We start from the raw sequence: 9,535 nt of genomic DNA, 5'->3' as shown, positions 1-9,535 counted from the left end.
CTATCCTTCTGATGGAGAACATGCAAACTTAAAATTTTAATTGGACTGTATGTAATTACAAACCTGATTCAATCATTTTTACTTCTACAATTCTCAGGCTTCATTCAGATGCCTGATCTCCATTAGCTATTTGCTACATAAGGTTTCTTTCATACTCTGAGAAACTTGACTTCTTTAACATTGTCCTGGTTTTGGCTGGGGGAGTAAATTTTCTTCCTAGTAGCTGCTATGGTGCTCTGTTTTGGATTTAGGATGAAAATAAAGTTGATAACTGACTGATGTTTTAGTTGTTGCAGAGTGGTGCTTACACACAAGGACTTTTTGACCTCTTGTGCTGCCCTGCCAGCAAGGAGGCCAGGGGGACACAAGAATCTGGGAGCAGATACAGCCAGGACAGCTAGCTGATAGACATCAGTCAGCTGCTGGTGAGCAACTGTGTTGAGCATTACTACTTGCTTTATTTTTTTTTCTTTTTTTTTTTTCTTTTCTCCTATTTCTTTTTCTTTTCTTATTAACCTGTCCTTATCTCAACCTATGAGTTCTTGTACTTTTCAATTCTCTTCCCCATCCCACTGAGATGGCTGTATGGTGAGTGGGTGGCTGTGGTGTTTAGTTGTCTGCTGGGTTAAACCACAACAATTTTGCTCCTCTTTTCCCTTCCCAGAAATTCTTTGTTATTTCTATTTCACTTCTCTTCAAAGTTACCTTCTGGACTTCCTTAATGGGTACCTTCACTGGAAAAAAAAAAAAAAAGTAGTTCTATTCATCAGCACTTGTTTACTTTCCCATATCAATTGTGTTCCAGCCCAAGTATTTTTGCTGATTTAAACTTGAGTCTCAGTAAGTTCTTTAAAATCGCAATCCCTTCCCCATAGAAGTACAAAAGGAAAAAATTGAAAGGTTCTGAGCTAAGCCCAGAAAGGGAATTAGAAAGGGTTATTACAACTTTGTGGGTTGAAGCAGTAAGATGGGTTTGAAGGAAATGCCCTAACTGCCCCAGTTATTGAACAACTGAGGTTGTACAAAACATCAGGAGGTCATCTAATCCAACCCCATGTTCAAAGCAGGGCTAGCTTCAAAATTAGACCAGGTTATGCAGGAGCCTATCCATCGAGATAACTCAGTCTCTCCAGGCATCTGTTCTAGGATTTGTTCAACTGCCCTCCTAGTGAATACTTTTTTCTTGGTAGCTAGTCTCAGAATCACAGAATCGCAGAATGTTAGGGATGGGAAGGGACCTTGAAAGATCATCTAGTCCAATCACCTAGATATCTGCTTTTAGGTAGTGATAAGGAAGTCCTCAGAGGGATCTTTGACATGCCTCAGTCCTAAACTTTTTTTCTGCAGTGTTCTACCCTGAGCAGCATCCCACTTAGCCTTGCTATAGGGAAAAAAAAAAAAGAGTAAGTCTTGGGAAAGGAGAATCTTCTTCATATTTTAGAATCCAAGAATCAGAGGAAAAGAGCTGTAAAAATGAAGCTGCAGTATCTCCTTTAAGATAAACTAAAACACATAGCAAATAGTTCTTCAGTCCCAATTTGAAAAGTGGGAAAGGGGCAGAAAAAAAAAAAAGAACACAGATTACTGCATTTTGAAAACAGAACAAAGATTAATTATAAACTAGGAATAGTTTCAACCTGAATTAATACTTTTCTTCAATGTTGAATAATATAAAGTAGAAGACAAAGGTTATGAAGGTTATGGAAATAAGAATGTAGAAATCGAATACTTCACATGGAAGCAATTCCAAACTTTCTAGTTGGAGAGACTGGAAAACATCAGCCTACCACTTCTGAAAGAACTGGCTCATCGCATCTCAAGTTCAGAGGCAAACTGAACTTGAGCCGTACACGAACTTAGCTGTTTGTCTATATGAAAGTCAGAGGCAAGCACACATGAGCAGTTTTTTGCTTCTATTGTAGCTAAGGCTGGGATTGAACCACGCAGCTGCAATTGTCTCTCTGCATACCCAACCCCTCTCCCAGAGGACCACTAGGAGCAGCAGCCCATGTCGGCAGGAAGCCAAGGCTAGGAATGGATTTATTGCAGAGCCGAGAGCTGCACAGCCAGCATCCCCACGAGCATAAAATATTTGTGATATGTAGCTATAGATTCCCACTCATTCAGACTGCAATCATTGCAGTGTAAAACTGGAGATTAGCAAATTTAAGGTTTATATATAAGAAGGGGCAAAAATGAGGAAAGCAACTTTGGGCCTGGTAATATGATAATAATTACAAATTCTGAGGTGAAAAAATAGGTTAAATAAGGTCATCATATCACACTAGAAATTATTAGTTCAACTGGAGGATTTAGTAGAACAGTTTCAAAGTAGAAAAAGCAGGAGACAGTAACAGGTAACAATGGAAGAGCAGGGAGAAGTTAAATGGAATTTCTCAACTGATTTGAGAACTCCACTTCTGGGTGTATGTAGCATAATGTATAATGGATATTGTATATTTTAATATAAAATATACTATATATATAACTACTTAATAGCATTTGCATAAAACCTAGAAAATGATCAAGAATTGTGCTGATAGAGAAAGATCAGAATGCCATGCATAGTCCTTGTCAAGTTTGTCCAAGAAAGACGAATCCAAACTAAGGTATGTGTGCTCAGTAAGATTTCTGCTCCAACAGAGGATGGGACTTCTAGCAATATCAAATTAAAATTTTATATCTTTGAAGTTCTTTCATTTGATTTTGATTTTCAGAGTGATAAATCATATGTCCTTCATTCACAAACTTATTTATTTATACTGCATTTTTCTTTACCTGTTATTTGCTTTTCTTCTGTGTGGTAGCCTCTTTACAGTCTCTTGGTTTTGTGCTCTGATATTCAGCAGAACAGCCCTACAACCCAGCAACCCCAGCAAACAGGCGTACTGACAGTCTCTGTTTCTAGCACCATGCCTGTGCCCCAGCTACTTGATGCAATACCACATTTGTTGGCGGGAAAAAACACTTAGGACAACTTGCTATAGAACAGGAATAGAATGCAGGGACGATTGCTGAACACACGTGCGAAGGAAATGTAATGTCAAGCCTTAGTGGAAAGGCAGAGAGGAAATACCACAAATCAGAAAACAGCCTTACAGGAAACATGTATGAATTTTTAATGCAAGATATATGTACACACTACAATGTATATGTTTTAAGTTAAATGAATATACATATGAACAGTTACTCATCTGAATAAAGTTGTACTTATTAAAAAAAGTAATTTATGCTCTCTCAGATCTCTCTTTATGAATATACAGGGAAAAAAAATATCATAAAACAAGCACTTAGTCAAAATGCATTGTTTTTACTACCATTTAGTACCAAATGATCATCTTCACAGAACATTACAATTAAGGTAAACAGACACTGGAGTGAAATATCAGGTACTTAGAGTATTAGTAACTCGAGCAGCAATTCCATAGGCAACTGCCCAAACTTGTTTGTGAATTAAGTCAGTTTTATGTGAGCTGTTGTAGTCTGTTTTCATTCAAGGCTTTTTTTTTTTCCTGGCATACACCAATCTCTGCCAATAACTGCAACTCAATCTCATCTTCTGGGATGAAATGTCTTTCAGTCTTTAATTCAATTATTTAAGTATTCAACTGAGTAGGTTGTAATAAATAGCTTGTATTATCTGTATATTTCATATCCCCACAAAAACCTACCCGTAGTCATATAATCAATGACTAAACATCCTTTTCTTCAGAACCTCACCCTAGCTCACTAAGTTGTATTGTTATTTTTAAATAAAACAGTTCCTTTTACCTTTTTTTCCATGGAACTGAATGATTTTCTGCTTTCCAAAGTATGACATGTTTAATCCAACAATCTGCACAAATTGGAAGGGTGGGTAATGAGGAAAAATAGTGTCAAAATCTATTTATTAAAAAATAAAATTTTCTAAAATGTAAATATTCTTAATAAAAAGATGTGCATTTTCAGTATAGGACTTGAAAATGTCAGGACGTTACTGGCTATTATTGTTCTGCCTTTGGAAAAAACAAACAAACAAACAGTGAAAGTTCTTATTTTAAATTTTAAATTTTGTTAAGGATACTAGTTGGGGAAAATATACAGCTAATAGCTTTCGAATGAACTAACCATGGAGCTTCCCAAACTATTGATACCGGCCAATCCTAGATAATTTGAACAGATACTTTGCTGTTGACATTGGGAAAAAATCACGGCAAATGCAGTATAAAAGGCTGTTATATAATTATTAGGAGGTGCAAATGTAATATGTATGACTTTTCAGAATATGGATACTACCATAAAAAATAAGCTCGTTTAGTGTTGTAAAATTGGAAGATTAATACAACTGCTGCTCTAGTATTTAAATTTCTTTCAGAAGTCTAATTCTGCTTTGCATAACATTCTAAGAAGTTATGTAGGTTACAAAATTAGTGCAACACTTGGGCTTTAAAATAATTTAAATCAAATATCTTTGAGAAAATTCAAATAAATATGCCTAGACAAAAAAAAAAAAGTTATTGTGAGAGTTTGTTTAAACAGTTATTGGCCTACTGCTACTGCTGTACTGTATCTTGGCTTTTGACAGTGGATATTTTCCTTGAGCATGGGAGAAACTTGTTAGTTTGCAACCACATCCACTAACTTCTTTATCCAGTTAAGCGTATGTAGCACCAGCACCAGCACCTTTCAACATTTCTACAAATGGAGCAGTAATTAACACTCAAAAGCAAACCATGTTTAATTCCAGTAAGAAATTTGACTGTGTATACCATATTTGCAAAGGTATTGTTTACTGAAAAAAAATACATGGAAGGCAAGAGAAGGCTATAAGGAAAATCGTTCAGGAACCTCTTGGAAAGAGTTATGGCTGTAAAGAGACTTGGAACTATTGGCAAAGAAACTGCCTTCTGCTGCTGCTTTCTCTTGTGTTTAGGGCAGTAGTAGACTGTTTTCTGAAAATAAATAGGTTGCTTTCCAATGGAAACAACTTGCAAGATCTGGAATATTACCAACTATCTCGTGTAATGGGATGACACGATAAAAACATCGCTAAGAAAGATAGCAGATGGTGTAGCTGTAGTTGTGTGTAGCTGATCCGATGTCATTGTATACAAACTTGTCTGCAATACCTATTACATTTTCCTTTGTAGTGGTTTAATTTTTTTTCCTTTATTTTTTGATGTTAAATAAAACCACAACATAGGGGGTACAGGTGAGCAATTCGCTATATATGACAGGCCACTATGATTCTAAAGGGACTGGCATGCTGTGGGTCATCACACAGAGAAGTATATGAACTCTCTTACACTGAGATGAGCCACAGGAGTTAGGTGCCTTTTGAAAGCGTAAAGAAAGAACTGAATAAGGTAATGATCAACAACCAGATTACTAGCAATCCTTTGCCTGGTGCTTGTGGCAGAAGGCTTGAATGCTGGAAAATCTATGCGATATGTTCGGACGCAAATGTGATAAACTTAATTTCACTTCAGACAGTAATTTCATTTCTTAGTATAATCTCAAGAAAATATCAGAGGCTTAGCACCTTGTTGAAAGCCTTTGGAGAAATGAGCACCATCAACTCAGTAGTTCAGTTTTATGCCATCATAAGAAGGCAATCTTTTTAAGAGATGCCCGCCTTGGAGAGAGAATATTCAAAACTGGAAAAGCAGAGGAAAAGAAATAAAAGAGGATAAAAACCAAACTTGTGGTGATTTGCATAAAGGTGATTTAAGGACAGAGAGAAAAAAGTTTGGGTTAAAAACTGTGGTCTGCAACAAAAGTTTTTGTCTTGTTGCAACTAGTCTGTGCAGTGGCTGAAAACATGAAGTGTATTGCAGTGCTTTAGGTTTAAAGCCCCCTCTCTCAATGTGATGGTAGTGAGATAAATATTTACTGCATTTCAGCCTTTATAGAACCACAAAAGAACTTGCATTTCAAAGACTCAGAACTGAGAAAAGGAACAAAGGAAAACCAACCCATTTCAACTTCCTCGCCTTTTTATTTTGTCCTGATGTTGCTTGCACTGCACTGCAAAATGAGGAATATGCAAAGACAGTGTTAATACGTTGTCATCCTGAATATAATTCTGGTTTTAAGACTAATATGCAAAGACAGTGTTTAATATATTGCCATTCACGATATCTATTATTTTAAAACTCATACTCAATTTTTTTGGGGTGGGGGGGTATTCAATTTGAAACATGGTATGTGGAACAAAGTGTCAGGATTGCAGATACTGTTCATCATCAGGCTGAAGGAGAAAAATGTATGTAATGTTACAATGCAAACCAGCAGAACAGCCCTTTTCCTGGGTGACATTATGTGGAGACTGGATTACTTCAGGCTCTGATGACCTGATAAAAGCCGCTGTGGTGGGAATTTGCGTGAACATGTCATAGACATGGTGTGAGGGGACAAAGTTACCCGAAAACAAGGCCGCAGGGAAGAAATGTGCGTGCTGAGGGGCAGCATGAGAGCCTCCCAAGGAACGGGCTGCCCAGGGAAGCGGTTGAGTCGCCATCCCTGGAGGTCTTTAAAAGACGTTTAGATGTAGAGCTTAGCGATACAGTTTAGTGGAGGACTTGTTAGTGTTAGGTCAGAGGTTGGGCTAGTTGATCTTGGAGGTCTCTTCCAACCTAGACGATTCTGTGATTCTGTGATCTGAGGAACCAGGACCACCAAGATCCGAGCACCCCTGACCACCACCACCCTACCACAGGCGGCGCGCCCGGCTCGCCCCGTCCGGCCCCCAACGGAGCCCCGTAGCTCTCCGTGGGCCACCACCGGGCCGTGCCCCGTTGTCTCGGCCCCAGCCCCGCCGGGGGTGCTGCGGGCGGGGGCCGGGACCCAGCACCCCGAGCGGCGGGGCCCTGACGGGGCCGGGCGCCTGCGCGGCGCCGCGCCCGCCTCCCGGTAAACAGCGCGGTCACGTGAGCGGCGGGCCCGGCGGGGGCGCGCCTACGGGGGGAGCGGGCACGCGGCCGGCGGCGCCAGGCGGAGGAGCCGGAGCCGGGAGCGGGCAGCGGGGGCGCGGGCAGCGGGGCCGGGGGAAGCCGGTGCGCGCTCCCGCGAGCCCTGCCTTCCCTTTCGGCGCGGCCTCCGCGGCCCTTCGTCGGCGGGCGGCGCGGCGCGGCGCGGAGCGGGGTGAGTCACCGCCGGCGGGGCGCGGGCGAGGGGGGCCGGGGGCGCTGGGCCTCGCGCGGCCTCCGCAGCACGGCCGGGCCCGCTGCGGCTGGGCAGGGCAGGGCAGGGCAGCGCCTGGAGGGGCCGGGGCTGAGGCCTGGCCTGGCCGGGCCTAGCGGGGCCCGGCGCCGCGGCTCGGGCCTTGAGGCCGCAGCGGGCCGCGGGGCCGGGCCGTGGCTCGGGGGCCGGGCCGGGTCCCCTCGCACAGCCGCACGCACCCCGCTGACCTTGCGCAGGCCGCGGCCGAGGCCTGAGCTCCGCGCCAGCCTCCCCAGGGCTCCGTCCCGGCCTCCCAGCTCCGCCCGGCCGGCCCCGGGCCGCAGCAGCCCCGAAGGCTGGGGAGCAAACGGCGATTCGGAGCCAGCTGTTACCCTGCTATTGGCCTGGCCTGCGTGGGGCTCCTCCTCCCGTCCCTCACACTTCGCATCGTCAACGGGTTCTGTGGTTAACTCTTGTGTAGGGTACCCGCTGCGGGAGGCATGGCACAAGAGGCTGGGGGAGCCAGGGGAGGCCTGGTGGCACTGCCATCCCGCCCTTGGGTGACATGGGCTTTCTGGGGCGGTCTGTCCACGCTTCCTCCTTGCTACTGGAATTTAAATAATTAATGCCTATTAGGCTTCAGAAGAGCCACCGCTCATGTAACAACAAGTGTGCTTTCTGTAAAGTGGGGGTACGTTACGGCCATGGCACAAGAGGTTGGCAGAAGAGCACTTTATTTATTGTAGGGTGACCTACGGAAATGGCGTGCAGAATGGAGCATGAAGGTTGGGAACGCAGGGACATGGGGTGACAAGTGTAGCAAACAAATTATAGTTGTGGTGTTGTCCTTTATGGGGCTGTTAATCTGTTAAGTAAGTTCTGTACGCTTGCTGTTGTAAAAGTTGATGCTCGTATTGCTAAACTGGGGAAATACTGTAGGGTTATGTGCGAGGGTTGTAAACATGGCTTCTCTCTGACAACCCCAATTTACAATTTGTTGTGCTTAGTAAATTCATCTGGTAAGGTTTGGGAAATATTCTGCACGGGAGATCTTGAAATCCAGGATTTTAAGATTTCTTAGAATAATTTAACTTTGGTTTTCACGCTTAGTGTACAGCTCACAACAAAGCTGTGGTCAGCTCTCTTTTTGCTTCATCACAAAGCTGCTACTTCTAACTTTGGTTCTGATTTAAAGGTTAGACATATGAGTATGGAGTCCTAAACACCTAGATTTTTTGTTTCAACCATCATTTTTAGCTATTTGGCCATTTGTTTTATACGGCCATGTTACATTTGCAAATCCTCACGAATTTTACGTAGCTGGATGGAAGGGCATCTAAGTACAAACCATGCTGTCTATATCTAATCCAGTATAGTTATCACAGTGTGGAAGCAGTTGTTAAGGTGTGTCTAAGAAAGCAAAAGCTCAAAAAACTTGTGATTATCTACCATACTTCCGTGACCTCTTCTTAGAAACTTTTTAGAGCTTGGCTCTATCTCATGGCTTAAATGCTACTCGTGTGCAAAGAGCTGAGCATGTGTATGCTGTATGGAATTATTTTAGCTGTTAGTTTAATGAGTCTGTAATTCTTTAATTTTCTTCACATTTTCTGTAATTTTAGTTTTTCCTGGGGAACCTAAATACTGTTGAATCCAAGTCTTAAAAATGTTAAGGGAAGAGAATTTATTTGTAGAAAATAGTAATCTTTCATTGTCTTGCCTATTGTGTCAGAAATGTTGATGGGTAAGGGAATGTTTTTTTTTTTTAAAGGTAGCATTATGAAGTAGAAATGCCAAAGTCCAGTAAACTGGATGTGAGTGTTCATTATATAAGAGCAAAATGAAAAGTATGGACTGCTTGTGGCATGCACCTGAATGGTATCAATATGTGTACATGGCAGATGTTACGTTTCTGTGGAAGACCTCACAAAGCTTCACAATTAAGCATCTAACTGGTTTTGAAAAAACTAATTCTAATATGTGTTTCCAAATTAATCATTATCAGAGAGGTACTGAAAAATTCAACAAGTGTTACAAATGAAATTATTCTCTCTGGGACTACTGACAAATAATCGATGTAACCTATTACAAAGCTTAATGTTTATATAATGACCATGCTGAAAATTCCTAAAACAATTATTGAGCAATGTGAGGGTGGAAAAGAGTTGAAGAACATAGCAGTAGTCATGGAAAAATAATCTGTCATTAGCTTTTTCTTTTCAGGGAAATGTCTCTTCTTAGTGAGCTTACAAATTCTAGAGGCATATGGAGAGATGTGTACTCTCTGAATGATACAGAGAGGTGTAATCTTTGATTATTATTAACTTTTTGGGGATTCACTGATGGGATGGTCCAGTATAGGAAAGCAGTCTACTTCATGAAATAAATTTGAAGG

General features: G+C 41.8%; 1 protein-coding gene across 2 annotated transcripts in view; it reads left to right on the top strand.

The window, feature by feature from the left end:
* The first annotated feature begins 6,913 nt into the window (after positions 1–6,913).
* The window catches only part of PHF3 (PHD finger protein 3), a 50,087-nt gene continuing 47,465 nt past the window's right edge, over positions 6,914–9,535 (top strand). The window contains exon 1 of one of the 2 annotated variants that reach the window (XM_080584099.1): positions 6,914–7,122. The gene's annotated coding sequence lies outside the window, so the exon portion shown is untranslated. The remainder of the gene's footprint in view (positions 7,123–9,535) is intronic. The other variant, XM_080584098.1, reaches the window with a different exon arrangement.

Source organism: Anser brachyrhynchus, assembly GCF_964034855.1.
Source record: "Anser brachyrhynchus genome assembly, chromosome: 3".
Taxonomy (NCBI): domain Eukaryota; kingdom Metazoa; phylum Chordata; class Aves; order Anseriformes; family Anatidae; genus Anser; species Anser brachyrhynchus.
The sequence above is the reverse complement of the archived record's forward strand: the minus strand, read 5'-3'. Positions and strand labels throughout refer to the sequence as shown.